This window comes from Lissotriton vulgaris, chromosome 1_1 (assembly GCF_964263255.1).
Source record: "Lissotriton vulgaris chromosome 1_1, aLisVul1.2, whole genome shotgun sequence".
In the NCBI taxonomy this organism is placed as follows: Eukaryota; Metazoa; Chordata; class Amphibia; order Caudata; family Salamandridae; genus Lissotriton; species Lissotriton vulgaris.
This window is the reverse complement of record NC_141685.1, coordinates 1,818,333,859-1,818,355,898: the sequence shown is the minus strand read 5'-3', so window position 1 is coordinate 1,818,355,898 and position 22,040 is coordinate 1,818,333,859.

Here is a 22,040-nt window from a genome sequence, read left to right as displayed (position 1 = left end):
GGGATTGTGCTGATTTTTCTGTGTTTTTCGATTTTTGGGGGTGTTCATGGGGAGGGACAGGCCATGTGGCTGGGGGCCATTTTGAGTGCTGCTACAGGGGCCCTGGCCATGTGCTGGGAGGCAAGTGGCCATTTTGAATGCAGGCATTGTTGTTAGGCCTGCAACCATTTTGCCTACTTTTCAACCTTTATGCCAAGGGGTAGTGAGTCTTGCATGGGCCTAGTCTTTCTGTGGGGTGTCTTGAATTTAAACATCATGGAGGGCATGGATGGAATGGGATTGTGCAGATTTTTCAGTGATTTTCGTTTTTTGGGGCTGTACTTGTGGCCTTTTCACCAGGGGTACTGAGTCTTGCATGGGCCTAGTCTTTCTGTGGGGTGTCTTGAACTGGAACATCATGGAGGGCATGGATGGAATGGGATTGTGCTGATTTTTCAGTGATTTTCGTTTTTTGGGGCTGTACTTGTGGCCTTTTCACCAGGGGTATTGAGTCTTGCATGGGCCTAGTCTTTCTGTGGGGTGTCTTGAACTTAAACATCATGGAGGGCATGGATGGAATGGGATTGTGCTGATTTTTCTGTGTTTTTCGATTTTTGGGGGTGTTCATGGGGAGGGACAGGCCATGTGGCTGGGGGCCATTTTGAGTGCTGCTACAGGCCCTGGCCATTTGCTGGGAGGCAAGTGGCCATTTTGAATGCAGGCATTGTTGTTAGGCCTGCAACCATTTTGCCTACTTTTCAACCTTTATGCCAAGGGGTAGTGAGTCTTGCATGGGCCTAGTCTTTCTGTGGGGTGTCTTGAATTTAAACATCATGGAGGGCATGGATGGAATGGGATTGTGCTGATTTTTCAGTGATTTTCGTATTTTGGGGCTGTACTTGTGGCCTTTTCACCAGGGGTATTGAGTCTTGCATGGGCCTAGTCTTTCTGTGGGGTGTCTTGAACTGAAACATCATGGAGGGCATGGATGGAATGGGATTGTGTTGATTTTTCAGTGATTTTCGTTTTTTGGGGCTGTACTTGTGGCCTTTTCACCAGGGGTATTGAGTCTTGCATGGGCCTAGTCTTTCTGTGGGGTGTCTTGAACTTAAACATCATGGAGGGAATGGATGGAATGGGATTGTGCTGATTTTTCAGTGATTTTCGATTTTTGGGGCTGTACTTGTGGCCTTTTCACCAGGGGTATTGAGTCTTGCATGGGCCTGGTCTTTCTGTGGGGTGTCTTGAACTTAAACATCATGGAGGGCATGGATGGAATGGGATTGTGCTGATTTTCCAGTTTTTTTCGATTTTTTTGGGGTGTATAACTGAACTGATGTTCCTCTGTCTTCCATTGTTTTTAGGTGCACAAGACTCAAGAGAACCACCAGTGCCAGGAAGAAGTCCTGCAGCGGTGTGTGTGTGCAGCATAACGTCACGCGACATCACGTCTGGCCTCAGACAACTCTACAATTCGTGCAACTGCGGCCTGCTGTCTGACCTGCTCTGAAGAAGATGGCCCCAAAAAAAGGTGTCCGTAGCTCCTCTAGAAAGAAAGTTGCTAGTAAGGAGCAGAAGAAGCAAGTTACCAAGGAGGCTGGTGTGCCAACCGCCACGTTTTTTGGGAGCAAAAAAAAAAGTACACCTGCAGCAGCAGGATCTGCTGGGGACCAAGCTGGGAGCAGCACCCCCGCTCCATTGGGTTCAGTGCCTCCACCACCACGCCAACTTAAGTCAAAGCCCTTGAGTGCTTCAGAGGAAGTCAGTGTACTTCTCCAATCACCATCGACCAGTGATGTTGGCTCATCGCAAGAAAGTAGCAGCAATGTCCCTGAATCAACACAGCTTGTTGTAAGTCATCTGACAAGTGTTGAACAACCACAGCCGCAACAACAACACCATGTGCAAGTACAAGCCCAAGTACATGTGGAAGGAGAGGCAGCGCAAGGAGATGCGCAAGCAGAGGTGCATGGAGGGGCACAAGTGCCCACAATAGTTGTTCCTCCCGAAGTAGGGGCAAATCAGGTAATCGACATTCAAGCCGAGGTATCATTTGAGGAAGCCACTCCTGATCATTCATTGTCTTCCACATCCCTAGCAAGGAAAAGAGCAAGGATGGTGTCTACATCTTCTTCAAGCCCACCTCCTTCTGATGATACGGATCAAAGTTGGGAACCACCACTGCCGTCTGCGAGTGAGGCACACCATGATCTGACAAAGATACCTAAGCGTAAAAGGAAGGTCGTCGAAAAACTCATACCTATGGAGTGTGATGAGGCTCAACAAGAAGTGACGCATACTGCTGCTGATGAAGCCCTTCACGACGACGATCCAGTCATCATAATGGTGACTGCAGCCCCAGCGGGCATGCAGCAAAGAGACATTTTGACCCTATCCCGAGAAGCTGCTGAGCGTGATGATGATGTCGACGAGGAGTCAATGGAAACACAACAGTCATTGGATTTGGAGTTAACTAGTACACCAACACCTACCGCTTCCATATTTCTTCCTCGCAAGAAGGGAGTGGGACCTCCATCCACCTCGACCTCAATTAGTGGTGGTGAAAGTGCAAAACGTACTGAAGTTCGGCAATCCACATCCTCCACTTCATCTGGCATTAGCAGCAGGACCACCACCACCAGTATCGCCGCCTCCTCCGGCCCCAAAAGACATTTCAAGTCTCCAGTTTGGGACTTCTTTAGTGTTTGCCCCAAAAATGAAAACGTAGCCATTTGTAGCATGTGTAAGCTTCGAGTTAGTCGTGGTAAGTTTGGTACCAACTATGGTACCGGAGGCCAGAGAGGTCATCTTAGGAGAGCGCACCCTGTCCAATGGTTTGCGCACCTAGAGGCGGTCAAGCAAGCCCGAATTGGACGTAATGAAAACGTTGATTTTTCATCTGATGATGACGAGGAGGAAGAAGACGATTCAAACACTTCACTTACACCCAGTACCCCTGTCAGCAGCACACCCCATGTGAGCCACACTAAGAGTGTGGGAGAGAGTGAGACATCAAAGCGAAAAAGTTCATCAGCGAGCGTAACTGGGTCGAAGATATCATCATCATCCCGTAAATCCTTGGTCCAGGGCAACATTAAAAAGATGTTGTTTACAGAAGCGCAATATGAACGCAACCACCCACTGACGCGTCTGTATAACACTAAGCTGGCTAAAATGCTAGCTCTGGACCTTATCCCTTTTTCTTTTGTAGAAGGGGTTGGTTTTCTAGAATTAGTGGCAGCGCTCTGCCCTAAATGGAAGGTTCCTAGCCGGTTCTATTTTGCCCGAGTTGCGGTTCCAGCACTACATGAAGATGTTCTGAAGGTGATTGGGGCAGCTTTGCAGAAGAGTGCTGTTCACACTATACATCTGACAACAGACATGTGGACCAGTGGCGCAGGCGCTGATTACATGTGCATCACTGCACACTGGGTCTCTTTTTCAGGGGCTAAAGCAAAGCTAAACGCAGGTGTTGACGCGGACATTGTTTTTAAAGCTGCTCGGAAACATGCAACACTAGCCATGTTTGGTTTGGAGAAACGTCACACAGCAGAAAACATTTTGGATGTCTTTTACACAAAGGTCCTTAAGTCCATGTCCCCAAAAAAACGCCAGGTTGGTTATGTTTCCACGGACAATGGCCCCAATATAGTTAAGGCCATGAGGCTGGGTGACTATTTCAGAGTGCCGTGTTTGGCGCACTGTATAAACCTGGTTGTCCAAAAATTCTTGAGTAATAAAGACAGTGCAGCGTACTGAGTATTGGACACCTGCCGAAAAATGTGCAACCATTTCAGCCATTCTTTTAAGGCCCGGAAGCAGCTGAGGAGCCTGCTATATCAACGTCAAATGCCAGTGAAAGCACTCATCCAGGAGGTGGTAACACGTTAGAACTCAACCTTCTACATGCTTGAGCGTCTGTATGAGCAGTATACGGTACTCGACCAATATTTCTTAACAGAGGGTACAGCTCAGGAGGACCTGAGGATGGGTGCGGCGCAATGGAACATAGTTCAAAGCCTGACACGCATGCTTCGTCCTTTTGAGTTCTTCACGCGTGCAGTCAGCAAGGAGGACTGTAATTTGGGAAAAGCTATCCCATTGTTGTACATGCTGGAGCACCAACTGAAGGAGGTGTGTTCTGTGTTTGAAAAAGATGTAAAAAACCAAGACTCTTTTGTTCTGGCTGAGAAATTATTAGAGCTCCTACAAGGTGATGAACGTCTTAAAAAGATCCACTCAGTACAGCATTACATTTGTGCTACTATTCTGGATCCACGCTACAAAAAGGCGCTGGCAGGCCAAGCATTCTTTCCTTTTGATGATGAACATGTTCCAAAGTACAAACGTTGGCTAGCCTTGTCAGCCAAGAGGTTTGAAAGAGAACGGCAGAAAATTGAAGGAAATGGTAGTACATCAGCATCAGCAGGCCATCCCCAGTCAAAACAATCCACTTCTTCACCTGTGACTGTGGCACAAGTGACCTCTCAGCTGTTAAAGACACCGGCAACCGGATCATCTGCACCAGACACAACAGAAACATTGGAGGCTGAAGAGGATTGGTTAGCTCGGCTTGGGTTTGGTTCTCAAAAGGTCAGAGGCACAGCAACAGCTAAGCAAAGTGGAGGAACCTTGGATGAGGACCTTGAGTCGATGGTGAAGGACTATCTGAATGACTCAACAGAGGTCTATGTTAATGCTGACCCATTGGCGTATTGGCATGGGAAAAAAGAATTGTGGCCACAGCTCACCAACCTGGCTTTACACTACTTGTCTTGCTCACTCGCAAGCGTGTCTTCTGAACGTGTTTTCAGTGCTGCTGGTGGCATTGTAACTTCCAAACGGAGCCGCCTCTCGCCCAAAAATGTGGAGAGGTTAACAATGATCAAGATGAATCAGCACCTCATACCACCAGATTTCAGAGTACGAGAAAGCGCGCCGGATGAAGACGAGGTGGCCAGCAACATAGATGAGGGAATTTCTACTCTGTCAGGTGACACTGAGCTCACCCTGCCTGAATTCGCAGAGTATGATGACGAAGCCTTATTCTTATTCCTGGACCGTGATACCGAGCCCTGAAAATGAGACAACGAATCAATAACTTTCTTTTTCGTCCTTATTCACTTTTATTCCTGTGTGTCTGTCTTTCTTTGTTGTGCACAGTTAATATAATTCAAACTTTAATCAGATAATCACAAAAACAAGCCCATCAGCAGAACTGTCTTCACTTGTTTGCTAATTGATTTGAAGGTGCCGCAGTCTGCATTCCTCAGGTTCACAAGTTCAGAAGAACATGCTCCTCTATCCTCCTCCTCCAGACTCCTATTTCCATCAAAGCAGAGGGCTGGTTTACGCCCAATGAAGAAAGACTCAGCACTTGTGGGGGTGTTGTTCTACCTATTTGCAGGTGAGTTGACGGCTCTGGGGCCATTGTTGGGAAGCTCTAATACCGGATAAAAGTGGTTTGGACCAAATCCGAGGCGCAAATTTTTTAGTGTTTTTGCTGACTTGCTTGCCTTTGAGGTGCTGGGGGGGTTCCGTCTGTTTGTGGGTGAGTTTCGGGGTCTGTCAGCACTGCTGGGACACTCTAATCTTGATTGCATTTGCTTTTCAGGAAATCCGTGGTGGCAACCCCGACTTATGGCCTAGCTACGCAGCGCGTTTGGACCGAAGGCCGAGAAATATAGTAAGTAGGAGATGTTGCTTTTGGCCTGTTTGGGGGTGTTATGCTTTTTGGCGGGTGGGTTGGCGGGTCTTGGGGCATTCCTGGGAAGGTCTAATACCGGGTAGAAGTGGTTGGGACAAAATCCACGCCGATTTGTTTTGTGCTATTTCTGACATTTTGCTCAATGTAGCGTTTTCGGGGGCCTGTTTGGGGGGCTTCCTGGTGTTTGTGGGTGAGTTTCGGGGTCTGGGAGCACTGCTGGGACACTCTAATCTTGATTGCATTTGCTTTTCAGGAAATCCGTGGTGGCAACCCCGACTTATGGCCTAGCTACGCAGCGCGTTTGGACCGAAGGCCGAGAAATATTGTAAGTAGGAGATGTTGCTTTTGGCCTGTTACGGGGTGTTATGCTTTTTGTCGGGTGGGTTGGCGGGTTTTGGGACATTCCTGGGAAGGTCTAATACCGGGTAGAAGTGGTTGGGACAAAATCCACGCCGATTTTTTTGTTGTTGCTATTTATGACATTTTGCTCAATGTAGCGTTTTCGGGGGCCTGTTTGGGGGGCTTACTGGTGTTTGTGGGTAGGTTTCGGGGTCTGGGCGCACTGCTGGCTATATATACTTTACTTTGCAAGAGGTTTGAAGCAAATACATGGTGGCAGAGGGGAGTTAGGGCCTAGCTGCAGAGCGCGCGCGGAGTGAATTGGGAAAGTTGGAAAAAAATGACTAAGTCCCCATTTTTGTACTTTTGCTCTTTGGCTGTTTGGGGGTCTTCTACTCGTTTTCTCTTGGGTTGACGGCTCTGGGGCCATTGTTGGGAAGCTCTAATACCGGATAAAAGTGGTTTGGACAAAATCCACGCCGATTTTTTTTGTTGCTATTTCTGACATTTTGCTAAATGTAGCGTTTTCGGGGGCCTGTTTAGGGGGCTTCCTGGTGTTTGTGGGTGAGTTTCGGGGTCTGGGAGCACTGCTGGGACACTCTAATCTTGATTGCATTTGCTTTTCAGGAAATCCGTGGTGGCAACCCCGACTTATGGCCTAGCTACGCAGCGCGTTTGGACTGAAGGCCTAGAAATATTGTAAGTAGGAGATGTTGCTTTTGGCCTGTTTGGGGGTGTTATGCTTTTTGGCGAGTGGGTTGGCGGGTCTTGGGGCATTCCTGGGAAGGTCTAATATCGGGTAGAAGTGGTTGGGACAAAATCCACGCCGATTTTTTGTTGTTGCTATTTCTGACATTTTGCTCAATGTAGAGTTTTCGGGGGCCTGTTTGGGTGGCTTCCTGGTGTTTGTGGGTGGGTTTCGGGGTCTGGGCGCACTGCTGGCTATATATACTTTACTTTGCAAGAGGTTTGAAGCAAATCCATGGTGGCAGAGGGGAGTTAGGTCCTAGCTGCAGAGCGCTCGCGGAGTGATTTGGGAAATTTGGAAAAAAATGACAAAGTCCCCATTTTTGTACTTTTGCTCTTTGGCTGTTTGGGGGTCTTCTACTCGTTTTCTCTTGGGTTGACAGCTCTGGGGCCGTTGTTGGGAAGCTCTAATACCGGATAAAAGTGGTTTGGACAAAATCCACGCCGATTTTATTTTTGCTATTTCTGACATTTTGCTCAATGGAGCGTTTTCGGGGGCCTGTTTGGGGGGCTTCCTGGTGTTTGTGGGTGAGTTTCGGGGTCTGGGAGCACTGCTGGGACACTCTAATCTTGATTGCATTTGCTTTGCAGAACATCCGTGGTGGCAAACCGGACCTATGGCCTAGCTATGCAGCGCGTTTGGACCGAAGGCCGAGAAATATTGCAAGTATGAGATTTTGCTTTTGGCCTGTTTGGGGGTGTTATGCTTTTTGGCTGGTGGGTTGGCGGGTCTTGGGGCATTCCTCGGAAGGTCTAATACCGGGTAGAAGTGGTTGGGACAAAATCCAGGCCGATTTTTTGTTTGCTATTTCTGACATTTTGCTCAATGTAGCGTTTTCGGGGGCCTGTGTGGGGGGCTTCCTGGTGTTTGTGGGTGGGTTTCGGGGTCTGGGCGCACTGCTGGCTATATATACTTTACTTTGCAAGAGGTTTGAAGCAAATCCATGGTGGCAGAGGGGAGTTAGGGCCTAGCTGCAGAGCGCGCGCGGAGTGATTTGGGAAATTTGGGAAAAAATGACAAAGTCCCCATTTTTGTACTTTTGCTCTTTGGCTGTTTGGGGGTCTTCTACTCGTTTTCTCTTGGGTTGACGGCTCTGGGGCCATTGTTGTGAAGCTCTAATACCGGATAAAAGTGGTTTGGACAAAATCCACGCCGATTTTTTGTTGTTGCTATTTCTGACATTTTGCTCAATGTAGCGTTTTCGGGGGCCTGTTTGGGGGGCTTCCTGGTGTTTGTGGGTGAGTTTCGGGGTCTGGGAGCACTGCAGGGACACTCTAATCTTGATTGCATTTGCTTTGCAGGAAATCCGTGGTGGCAAACCGGACCTATGGCCTAGCTACGCAGCGCGTTTGGACCGAAGGCCGAGAAATATTGCAAGTATGAGATTTTGCTTTTGGCCTGTTTGGGGGTGTTATGCTTTTTGGCGTGTGGGTTGGCGGGTCTTGGGGCATTCCTCGGAAGGTCTAATACCGGGTAGAAGTGGTCGGGACAAAATCCACGCGGAAAAGCCTTTTGGCACTTTTTGTAACTTAGGGTTCGTTAGGGTTAGCCCTAGCAGCAGGATTGCATGTGTTTCGGGGTGTTCTAGATTTTTGCAATTGAGTTCTGGGGTCTTAGAGCACTCGTGAGAATGTGTAATTTTGGTTGCAAGTCATTTGAAGAAAATCCATGGTGGGAAAGGGGGGATTTGGCATAGTTAAAGAAAGCCTTTGCCACTATTCTTAACTTAGGGTTCGTTAGGGTTAGCAGTTTTTCTATTGCATGTGTTTTGGTGGGGGGGGTTTCGAGTCTTGGAGCGATGCTGGCTATGGATGCTTTTGCTTGGTTGCTTGCAAGTGGTTTGAATGCAATCCACAGTGGGTAAGGGGGTACTTGGGCCTACTTTTACTTTCAAACTACGTTTTGTTATCAGTTTTCTGCTAGGCCTCGTTTTTTGAGATTTGATTGGGGGTCTTCTACATTTTTGCGACTGGCTTTAGTAAGGGTCTTGGTGGGGGAAGATCTAATTTTGTTCTAAAACACAGTTTACAGTACACCTAGCTTGAGGGGAAAGATCCGCTACATTAATTTGCCCATACTTATTTATCCTTCAAAAGGTGACTCAGACAGAGTACGCACTTTCAAAAATATTGTACTGTCTACTAGGAAAATCAAAGTGTGACTTTTTGCACTCCACAGCCTACATACCTTATATTTATTTATCAGTGGTGTTGTAATATTATATCACTTCCTGTTTTTCGTTGAATAATTACAGGCCGGGTTTCAGTCTGTGCAATGGGGAAAAAAGAATGGAGTCAGGCTTCACATTAGCGAGCCGCAATTCAGCATCCGCCAGGCAGGCAGTGGACAGGGTGTCTTCTGGTCACCAACATTGATGGACGAAGCGTCAGATGGAATGGAGGAGTGCCGCTAATAGGAGGATTTTTTTTCTGCATGCATGCAACTTACTTACCACTTTCAACAGGACAACTACAACAACAAACAGATACAGTATCCATTGTGTTTTTCTAAGACTGTGACTGCATTTCTTGGATCTCTCTCTGCTTCTGAATTGATCCCTTAACACATCACTTAGTCCACTCCACTATCACATCTGCACCACACATAGTCATTTGTAAGTGCTCCTACGTAATTCGCAAGTCGCAGCACGCCCCAGCCCTTAGAGGACTGGGATGGCCCCAATGATGAAGCATGTCACCAAGGGGCAACCCTGGTGAGTGAGGGGACACCTAGAAAAAGAGCAATTTCTCCTTTTCTATCTACTATACCTTCCAGACCAACCCCATTGAGTGTTGTGAATGGATTTATAGTGACCAGCAAGGCCCTCAGGTAGCTGGCGACAGAGACCTTATGTTGAATATAGTTATCAATAATTCCACACACGCCCTGTACTGTTGCATTCTTTCTTCCACAGTTGTCGAAAGTACTACTTACTTTTCACTGACATGCATGCAGTAGTGCATGCACTTTCAAAGATTGATGGATAGGTTTGTACCCAAAGATTTGTTTATGTTCAATTGTTTGTCCATGCTGTGCTTTTTTTACAGGGTGTCTTCTGGTGACCAACATCGATGGACGAAGCGTCAGCTGCAATGGAGGAGTGCCGCTAATAAGAGGATTTTTTTTCTGCATGCAACTCACTTTCAACAGGACAACTACAACAACAAACAGATACAGTATCCATTGTGTTTTTCTAAGACTGTGACTGCATTTCTTGGATCTCTCTCTGCTTCTAAATTGATCCCTTAACACATCACTTAGTCCACTCCACAATCACATCTGCACCACACATAGTCATATGTAAGTGCTCCTACGTAATTCGCAAGTCGCAGCACGCCCCAGCCCGTAGAGGACTGGGATGGCCCCAATGATGAAGCATGTCACCAAGGGGCAACCCTGGTGAGTGAGGGGACACCTAGAAAAAGAGCAATTTCTCCTTTTCTATCTACTATACCTTCCAAACCAACCCTATTGAGTGTTGTGAATGGATTCATAGTGACCAGCAAGGCTCTCAGGTATCTGGCAACAGAGACCTTATGTTGAATATAGTTATCAATATTTCCACACACGCCCTGTACTGTCGCATTCTTTCTTCCCCAGTTGTCGAAAGTACTACTTACTTTTCACTGACATGCATGCAGTAGTGCATGCACTTTCAAAGATTGATGGATAGGTTTGTACCCAAAGATTTGTTTATGTTCACAATTGTTTGTCCATGCTGTGCTATTTTTTCTTGTCTCCCAAAACCTTTCCCAAAAACCCCCATACCCATCCATTTTTCAAACCCTAACCCTCTTCCCCCGGGCTGTGTGGTTTTGATTAATGTGTGACTAAATTACAGCAATAAATCCACACACTTGCTGGGGAGGATAAGGTGATAGCAACAGGCTGGTGAAGAAATCCGAGGATATATTCTTACTCTGCTTGACAAAGACCCATGGCTAATGTCAAAGAACTTCAACCGAATTAGTTATACTTTACCATTTGTTAGGCTACAATGTGGCACTGTTCTAGTGTACTTCTGTCACCTGCTATATTCTCTATTGTACCGTTGTATTGCTCAGGAGGACAAACCACATTTAATTTTCTTTTTTTTCATAGGCATGCAACTGCCACTGTGTCACACCACTAGTACCACTGCTATGAGGAAATGTTATCCGCCCAGGATTGCCAACCTTATTCGCTGTTTCCCGTGGAGCCAGCCCTGGGCCTAGCCCTACTTGCAAACAGAAATTACAGGTAAGATAGGCGGTAGTACTACTAAAGTCCTAGGACTATTCAGGAAAACAAACTTACTGTTAAACCCCCACCCACCAGACTCAAAAGCAGTAAAAAACAGGTATGGTCAGATAAAGTTTCAAAAAGTATATTTTTATAGCCCTAACAAAATAATCTCCCGCAAGACCCTCCCTAACCCCAACGATTGTCCTTCAAAAGTCCCCAAAAAACCCAACTCCCAATTCCCACCCCCCAAAAGACTCTAAAAAAGGGGCAAGGGACACTATGGCAGGGTGCTGTTGGATTTAGCAGCCAGGGCATCATGCTCCTTGCAGAGGGTGGCAAGTTCGAAGCGGAGGCCCTCCACTGAGTTCTTATAGTTATGGACCTCCTGCTCCAGGTAGGACAGTCTGAGGGATAAGCGGCGCCGGTGTGCCTTGCAAATCCTGTGAGGGGCAGTTCCTTTCTTTGCTGCTCGGTGGTGGCGTTTGGCTTTGGTAGCCCGGCTCCATACCGCTGGAGCACTGCGCTGGCTGGCAGCCCGCACGGAGGAGGATGCAGCTGTCCCAGTGGACGTTGTTGTTGTACCAGACTGCATCTCCTCCTCCTCCAGGGCCACCAGCCGCCGATATTCAGCGACAGTGGCATCCAGCCTCCGTTGCCGGGCCATTCGAGCCAGCTCCTTCCTCCTTGATGGTGTCTTGGAATTGGAAGGAGCAACTACATGAAGAAAGAAAGACATAGTCTGTAACCAATGCTCCTTAAGATTAACACAAAATGATTGAGCAGAAAGTTGTCACAGTACAAGTAGCAAATTGAAAGCACAGTACATAACTATTGAGGACAGTATCTATGTAACCTCCGACTTCTTCATCCTTGCTCTAACATTAGTGGGAGTTTAAGGAACAAATTCTACGAGCACTATGGACTTCCATTACAGTCGACTATGACAGTACACCACTCTTATTCTTCTTCTTCTCTCTTGTTTAGGAAAATTGGTACGTTATCTTATGCAAGCCGGCATAATGCCAGCGCAGTGAACTTGCACCCGAGAAAAACAGACGCACACCATGGTGAGTGAGACAGACTTGCGTTACTGTACCGGTCCAGTACATGCAGGTGGTGAAGCTCTTACTTTTCTATTACGGGTGGCACTGAGAATACTCTGTTAAAAGGGCTACTGCTTAATTAATTTAGCTTTCACCCTACAGTGCAAATGAGTATTAGAAAAGGAAAATGAAGAAGCTAAATTATCTGATTATCTATCACTTCACATGGGATGTATTTGATGACATATGGGATGACTTTAGGTGCTTTGCTTATTATTGAGTGAACAGTGATACCCCCACACATGAATGACGTACTACTACTAAACTAAAGTTATTAAGAGAGGTAGGGAGTGTCCACCGTAATAACCGGCTATATGCTGTGCTTGCAGTTGCAATACAAACTACTGCTACTAATTATGGTAGTATTTGGACAACGTTACAACTTCTTTTCCTTGCCTTTTCCTACACTGGAACGGACGTGCGGGTGCGGTGTTACATGCTCTTCAAAGTAACACTTAGTTCATCCAGTGACCGTCTACTCTCTCTAGATACACATATGCTATCTAGTAGTCAGATAGTACCATGAATGATCCAGGCATCCATCCATTCAAAGTGTATGCACACATACAGTTTCTGTCTCACCCACCCAGGCTGTTCTCCTTCCACCCATCCTTGCTTCATCATTCACCCAGCCATGCACCATACCATATTCTTTCCTTCCCAGCCACCTCGGGGACCAAGCAAACACATATCATTCTTCTTTGCCAGTCATCATTACATTTCTCGTCCTTACACCCTTCTTTCGCTTTTCGTTCATCCCATCCATCAAGTTCACCTCAGATCTGATTGGGATTCTTCTCGCCAAAAACTTCACAGCTAAGTCGAAGTACATTTAGAGGAGGCTACTACCTGATTTATTTATAATACACCCGTGCAGAAAGCACACTCTGCAGTCTTCAATCTCAATGACTAAGGCATGTATAGCTTACCTCTGCCCGCCACCACCGTGTGAACCCTCACAGGCATGTCCTTGTCCGGCACTTGCACCGCCTCCTCCCCAGAGTTGTCCTCCTCGTCCAATGCCACCACCACCTCCGCGATGGCCCCGTCTCCAGATGTTCCACCTACAAAGTACATTTAATAATGCCCTTGTCCGGTTACATATGGCACTTGACCACGGTTACATATGGCACTTGACCACGTAGCCCCAAATAAAAAAATGCAGCCAAACCGCACCAAACCTTCTGCGGCTTGGTTTTCGGAGTCACTTAGGCTCGAGAGACAACGCTGCAGAAATCTGGAGCGGCGGTGGCGTAGGTACTATGATAACTACGACAGAGACACTTATAAGAGTGCCTTGCTTAGCTATAGAAAGCTGCTCACTGCTGAAAAACGCACCTTCTACAGCACACAAATAGAACGTGCTCTTAATTCGAATAAACAATTGTACCAGGTGGTAAAAGATTTAGCCAATCCTCCAGCCCCCCTCCCAATTGAGCCATCCCAAATATTCTACAACAAGGTGGCAGATTGTTTTCAGGCCAAGGTTCTGGATATTTTCGATAACTTTACTAAAATAACAATCACTGACCCTACCGTCCCGGAATCCCCCCTTTTGTCTTCAAATCCTAATTTTGAGGTCTTCTCTCCACCCCTGTCCATGGTGGAGCTTATAAATAATGTTAAATCAGGTTCACCACTGGACCCATGTCCTCCACGAATCCTTAAATTAGTACCCAACCTAATAGCCCCAGTACTCAGCAACATCTGTTTCTCCATATTTCAGACAGGTGTTTTTCCCCCTGTCTGGAAAAAAGCAATTGTAACACCTCTTTTAAAAAAACCCGCTCTAAACCCTTTAGAGCCAAAAAACTACCGTCCTATCGCCTCTCTCCCTTACCCTTCCAAAATAATTGAAAAGGTAATGAACCAACAGTTGTCGACTTTTATTGATCAGAATGGTCTACTTGACAACACACAGTTTGGTTTTAGGAAGGGCCATGGGACGGAGACTGCCCTGATAAAAGCTGCCGAGGAGGTCAGGATAATCATGGATAATGGTGGTGCAGCCATCCTGATACTCCTAGATTTATCCGCGGCCTTCGACACGGTCGATCATACCATCTTGATCGACCGTGTCGCCGCCCTAGGCATTCAGGGCAGGGCAAGAGCAACGTTGGCATCTTTCCTGGCCAACCGAGTACAGTCCGTTAAGATGGGATGCTTCTGCTCTCCTGATTTCACTCTCCCGTGTGGCGTTCCCCAGGGCTCCTCGCTAAGTCCGACACTTTTTAACATCTACATGTCGGACTTGGCGAGGGTAATCAAGTCGTTCGGTATTGGTTTAACATCTTATGCCGACGACACACAGCTGGTCCTGGAGATACACAAAAACGGAGAAGCAGTGGCAGTGAACTTTCAGGAGGGCATGAAGGCCATCAGTTCATGGATGAATCGGAATTGTTTAAAGCTAAATTCCGACAAGACGGAGGTGATGGTTTTTGGCGAACTAACTCCGTCTTGGTCTCCGGTCTGGTGGCCTTCGGAACTGGGAGCTCCCCCACCACCTGTAGCCAAGGTGAAAAACTTGGGCGTGCTTTTCGATAATAAGCTTACGTTTCTAAGCCATGCCAACGCGGTGGTGTCAGCCTCCTTCTTTACCCTGAGAATGGTGAAGAAACTGCTCCCATTTCTTCCCCCAACTGCAGGTAAAACCTTAATGTCCTCCCTGGTGTTATCTAGGGTGGATTACTGCAATGGTCTATTGCTTAACGCACAAGAGCAAGTTCTGAGCAAATTACAGCTTGTCCAGAACGCTGCTGCAAGGATTCTCATGGGTATACCCAAGCACGCTTCTATCTCTCCCACAATTCGTGAGCTCCACTGGCTACCAATAAGAAGCCGGATAAAGTTTAAGGCCATGTGTATCATTCACAAGGCCTTGAACAACAATTGACCTGATTTTTTCAAAAGAGCATTCAAACTGTACAAACCCAGCCGAACACTACGTTCTTCCTCGGCCCAACAGCTCCAAATCCCATGCACAAAAAAAGTATCATGGGGAGATAGACGTTTTGTAGTGGCAGCATCAAAACTATGGAATCAGATCCCTTCCTCTGTCAAAGATCAATCCTCACTACTCTCATTTCGCAAACATCTCAAGACTTGGCTCTTTAACCAGTAAGACGTCAGTGGAACCCCTGCAATCTGCAAACTCCAGCGCCGAGACACCGAAAGGTATTTGCGCGCTTTAGAAATGTAAAAAATAAATAAATAAATAAATAAGAATACACCACTCACTACTATATAATATTTGGTCTAGGAGGAAGAAAGAAATGTGAAAAAAACAGTATACAATTTAATAATTTATGACTGTGTACTCTAAAGTAAAAATGTCCCTTTTTCCAGGGAAGGCTGTTGTCTTGCTGCACTTTTTGGCACAACTGATGAATGTTTGCTTTTTACTTTTTAACACGCACCACTTTTTCTCCTAACAGACAGAAGCTTGACTTCTAAGAACACGAGCAGGATCAAGTTCAAACCAGGTGAGAGCTCGGCTCGACCACAAGAAATGTGTCCAATTAATCGTCAGCACTAAGCACTTTTCCATTTTCTGTTACAGGTTTACTTTTATGACAAACTTGATTTTAATAAATGTGTTTACTTTTAATAAAGCTTTTAAACTTAAATAGACTCTGTGGTTTTTGGTCCTCCAGACTAGAGTGGATGAGCTAAAGGTTTTGGAAATTTTGCAAGCATGAGTCCGTGCCTCTGCCATCGGTGACTTTGGGAGCTAAATGACTCTGCCACACTATCTAGTCAGTAAGGAGATTGGGGGTTCAACTTCAAAGTCTGTTATCACTGAGGTATGTGGAAAGTCTAACAGCACCTATTATAATTGATAAGCTAAGCAATGCATTATTTAGTGTCCATAGTTCTGTTTGTGCAGATTTGTCCCTGCAACAGTAGTAGAATGGATTGTCCTCCTATCCAAACCAAAAGTAAAGTAGTATCTTATTCTTTCTTGGTGGTCATTCACCTTTTTATTGTTGGCAATGGTCAAAGCATAAACATTTAGAATACTTGAAAAGACATTATGGACAATCCCAGAGGACTGCACTCAGTGCATAGAGCTATTGCTGACTAGAATGGGAGTCCAATGGAAATGCCAAATGTGCAATCTTAGTTAGCTACACAGACAGACTAATAAGAATAATCTAGTAATTCCACACGGAGTCATAGTCGAGGCAGGATAAGAATTTAGATCCTGTCTACAAGAAGATTAAAGACGATTTAGAAAAAATCGAATGAGGAACGCTAGGAAAAAATAAGTTCTCTATATTAAAATTAAAACTTACTGGGGCCAGCAAAGGAGCCCTCGCCTTCCCGGTCCTGGCCTGCATCGTCAACAGCACCCTCCTCCTCCTCCCCCTGTGTCCTCCTCTTGCCCCTGGGGGAAGCTGATGTACAACATGAAAGAAAGAAAAAGAGAAAACATGGATGATATTTCTCAACCAAATCAAACATTTCAAAAGAACTAACAAAATATTTTTGCGAAATAGCAAATAGACAACGACTCCACGGGATATATTATTGACCTATCTCATGTGGTCGACTACGTTATTACTTTAGTATTGCTTGATTTGCGGACCGTCGAATTGGAAACTACCCTATGTAACTCGCCAAACAAAGTACTAAAAAGGTTTGCCTAGGATTGGCAGGCAGCAGTCCGCAGCACGCAAAGTGACAGCCAAAGTCCATCGTGATTGAAGATCAGCGACAACACTAAAGTTTCCTACTACATTAACCAGTCATTAAAATACTCAAACTATCAATCCACCACCACTATTTCTTCTTATCGCCATGTGTACAAAGGAAGGACTGGACTTGAGTCTGTAGGGTCTGATTTAGAAGCCCCTTGCGGCTCTTTTGCTCCATTGTTGCGTGACTTTTGTGACGCAGCGGCAGCACAAAAGAGGCGCAATGGTGCGGCGTATATTAACAACGTGACGCATATGGCAGATGCATCACGTTATAAAGCCCTGCGCCAATAGGGGGTATTCCGGCGCAAGGGAGGGCGTTCCTGCGCAGGAACGCATCCTAAAAGTGGCTGAGGGAAATCTACAAGATTTCAATCAGTCACTTTGAGGACAATGATGCGTGACTCAAACCCTGCGCCTGCTTGAAGCAGACGTACGGCTTGACGCAGCATTGGGGAGATAGGGCACCCCAGAGCATTGATGGAGCTGCACCATCGTTGCGACGCAACTCCAGCAATGCGCCGCCTTTACGGCACAGATGCGTAACGCTTTGGTGACGTTTTGGGCCCATGGTGCGCCGCATTGTAAATACGGCGCACCATGGGTGATGGTGGCGTGACGCACAATTACTGGCGCATCCCTGCTACTTTGCAGGGATGCGCCGGTAATTAAAAATAAGGGGCCTTATTTATGAAAAGTGACGCATCGCTGCGTGAAAACAGCGATGCGTCACTTTTCATTGCGCACTCCTTGCGGCACCAATGATGCGTCATATTTAATGTATGACGCATCATGTCGCAAGGAGTTACAGATACGTCAGTATTTCTGACGCATCTGTAAGCGCAAAAGTGACGCATTGCTGGAGTGTGTCACAAAAGTGACTCAACTCCAGCAATGCGTCCTTTCACATGGGGAAAGCCCCATGTGAACGGGCTTGCGTCAGTCTTACGCCTGCTGTGAGGCAGGCGCAAGATTTTGACGCAACAGCGTCCCAAAAGTGACGCAGTGAATTCTCATAGATTTCACTGTGTCACTATTACGAGGCTTTTTGCGGGGGAACGCCCCCTCTGCATACATTATACCTGACGCAGGTATAATGTGGCGCAGGGGTTTAAAAAGTGACGCATCTACCTAGATGCGTCACTTTTTAAATATGGCGCAACAAGGCGCATGTTTTACGCCGCCGATGCGTCACAAAAAGTGACGCATCAGCAGCGCAAAACTGACGCAAGGCCTCATAAATGAGGCCCCTGAACCTTAGTGTGTAGCATTACGCAGTTCTTTAAACTACACTCATACATAATTTCACAGGCCAATGAAATGAACACAAAATCTAAAACAAATAAGCATAGTAGCAACACTACTGAGAAGAAGGAGAGCAGTGTACCTGAAATGCACAGAAAATTTTGAAATATAATTTACCTACAATGTAATGAATGAGCAGCATTATTGCTCTTGATAAAAAACAAAAATTGCCAATATAATAACACAGCAGGAGAAAACAGAGTAGTAAAGATTGAAATAGCTACTACTACTCACCAAGCCCGGGGATCTCAAGGCCAAGGAGGTCGAGCAGATCTCGGTCACGGGTCAGGACATCTGTCCAGCGGTGGGTGGCCTGGTTGTAGGTGCGCCAGACCCGAGAGTGGTGGTGAATGGCCTGGCACACCTTCTCCCACCGCTTCCGGCGCTCCCGGACCCCGTACCCGGCACTGATCTTGCCGCCTCCCATGATGGTCCTGGGGAGGCGGCGCTGAACATAAAAAATGAGTTGGCCCACCTCCTCCGGGCTAAAGATCTCCCTGGGCACGACCTCCTCCCCCCTCAAACGCCCGCATGGGAGCCGGACAAGGGGTGCAGGACCCTTCCCCTTCTCGGGATGCTTCCCGGCTCCCTTCACCATGGTCTGGGCGGAAAAGAATAAAGAAAATAGAATAGGGAAGAGAAGAAAAGAAAAGAGTTTAAAAAAGTAGTTTAAAATTAACCAAAAGTAGCAGTAAACACAAAAATATAGGGCTAGAAAAATAGAGGGATAGATAATAAGTAAAATAGATAAAAAAAAACTTCAAACAAGCAAAGGATGGCAGAGATTTGGAGAGGATACAAAGACCATGCCCAGAACCATAGCAATGAATGAGAAACAAGATGGCCGCGCCCGTTCACGACCGCGCAGGGTAAGTTCGCGCAAGATTTTCCTTGCGAACACTCGCGAAACTGTACTGGCAAGCCGCACACTTTGCGAGATTACACTTCGCGCCCGGAAACGGAAATACGTCAGGCAAACAAGATGGCCGTGCCCTTGAACGACCGCGAGGGTAACTTTGCGCCTTGTGCTACGAGCGGCTCGCAAAAACGCACAAAACCTTGCGAACTAACACGCCGCAAAAAAAAATTGCATATTCGCACGAATTCGCGGCTTCCGAATCCGACCGCGCGAATGTTCGCGCCCCGCAAATCACGCGAAATTGCAGTAAAACGAGTTTTGCAAAACTGAAAGCACTCGGCAGGTTCAAGAGTTCAAACTCATCATTAGTAACAATTCACTGTAGTGCTTCCTGACTGGGACCCCTCCAGAATTCAGTTGCTAGTTGCAACAATTGTATGACCCTGCTCTGACCCTCACAGCAGGCTCATAGAATAGCTACAAGTAGGCCACAAAGGTCCTGGAAAAAAAAGCACTGCAACAGAAAGCAAATTACAGATAAGGAAGCAGGTGCCAGACTGGAATTTTAAAACAGTGACACATTAATAAACTAACCCCAAATTAATTCATGTCAGTTGAAGCAGGGCTGGTGTGCTTGCTTTTCCCCCCCATAATCTACAGTGATGATGAACCAGAGGGTGGCATTGATGTAACAGAGGGTGGCAGTGGTGAAACAGAGGGTGCTGGGAACCTGTGATGATGAACCAGACGTAGAAACAACATAATCGCGACCGTTGCGAGCCGAAATGTAAGTTCGCAATTGCGAACTGGTACGAAACCCTCGCGAACTGGCAGAAATCCTTGCGAACACACAAAAAAAATCCGCAAATTCGCACGAATTCGCGGATTTTGCGGATTGCGAGTTCGCAAATCCGCAAAATTCGCGAACGCGAGATTCGCAAAATTCGCCCATACTTAGCTAAGACACAGACAGCTCATTTTCCAGTTACTGAGCTGTTATATGAGGAGTCTTTCTTCTCTTTTTTTTATATAATATCAAAATTGTACCTGCTTCAATTCTTCAAGCGGTCGATTGCTGAAACACGAGTAGACTATGATTATCTGCTATTACGTTCTTGAAACACGTCTCGCCGTGACTTCTTCGTTTCACAGCTTGACGTCGCCTTTTCCGTGATGCACCTCCCACCAGCTTGTTCATATCTCACATTCTAGTTTGTTTCTGCCGCTGACTTCAGCGCGTTTGAATGTGACTTTATCAACATACCCGGAATTGAATGTGACACGCTTCCACATGCCTGCTCGTGCTCGGAACAGTCGTGTTGATTTGAACAATGCCGGCCTCATGTGATTCTATGTCAAATCAACTAACAGTAAGTTTAAAAATGCCAGCCTCACGTTTTTTAACGATGTACACAGTTACACAGCAGGTACATGAAAATGTTATCATTGAATGGCGGTGGCTCATTTTGTAATTTTTTTTTATCCCGTCATATACTTAATCACGAGCTCAGTTTGGAGTTATTCTTGCTGCACACTTCCAGTTATTTGAAAATACCTCTGACACTGACCTTCTTTCCAAAATGGTTCGGGATACATCTATATACTTTAGACACCGAGTTCTTGGGTGGGTGTCATCATTCGTCACCAGTAAATTGAAGAAGGAGTCACCCTTAATTCTTGTTGAACATAAGTCTTTATTGACACCCACCAGAGGACACACCAACAGCACCAACAGCGGCTAGGCTTTCCCTGTCATTCTGCTCCCACCGTGTCCCCCAAGGTTCTGGTGATGCACCTAACATTCTCACAGATGAATTAGACGTTAAAGGAGAAGTTACAACTAAAATCATGAGAAAACAGCTCTCCCTCAAACATGATTCATGAAATTCCAGCTGAAGGTTTTTTCACTGGGTAAAATCACCTTAGAACATACTACAATTCCTCAAATTAGTATAGTACAATCAACAAATCCATTACTCTAATTCTTCATTTCATTCATTCTGCATCCCATGCCTTTATTCCCAGACTCCCTCCTCTTGGTTGCTGCTTTGGTTGAGGCTTGGGTATCCATATTCAGGAAGGATTATGGGTAAGGTATTTTTTTGCATCTCAAGGAGAACATTTAGAAAACCCTGTATATATTATGAAAGTGACTGGCAGGGGCATTGAGCATCCTGATGTGAAAAGCCTGGGGCGAGGAAGAAAGAATCTGTGTAATGAAAAGACTAGATAATACTTCAGTGGGACCCAAAACTGTTCATGCCTTTTTGTGATGGTTAATTGCTTTGTCTAGTCTGTGACTGAAGATAAGAAATGTGCACCTAGTTTTAAGGTTATGACTGATACCCAGCGATAGCTGCTACTTACAAGGGATAGCGGTAAGTTTTAAAAAATCACTTATCTGCAGACCAGGCACCGACTCTCAGTCTTCTTCGGTCGACTCCAGAAGCAGGAAGCACACAGGCTCCCAGAGTCTCCTAACCAATCACTACGCTTCTGTGGCCAGCATGACAGTAGTGTCATGATTGGTCTGAGCGCCATTGTTCGGCGTTCAGCCTGTGCACGTTCTCCACCCAGGCTGTGCCATATAGCCAGGTAGAGACCCTGCTAAGTGACTGTTTGGCCACCCAAGACGGCGGGCCAAACAGTCATGGGTACTTAAGAGAGTGGATCAAAAACAAAAAGGAGAAGGGGCGGTGACCAGGAACTTGTTAAGGTCCAGTGTCCGTGCTCCTCTAGTAATGGTTAAATCAAAGATGACACTGTTACATAATAATGGGCGCATGAATGTCACCCACCAAAGAAGGGGAAAGAGAGAAAAGAGGTAAGACAAAGGCAGAGGTGAGAGACGAGGAAAAGAGGCAGATGTATATCCCCAGTTTCAAGGAAACCAATCCCGAAGGGGAAGACCAAGTCTTGCCTCTTACTCGCCCTCACACACCCAGAAGGATGTCGTGCTTCATCATCGGGCTTTTAGTGCTCCTCGTCAGACCGGCGCTGCAGTGTCTGACGGGCCCCCGAAGGGTCTCTTTAGCGGAGATCTTTTAAAAGAGAAACAGTCGTATGGTGCGTGCGG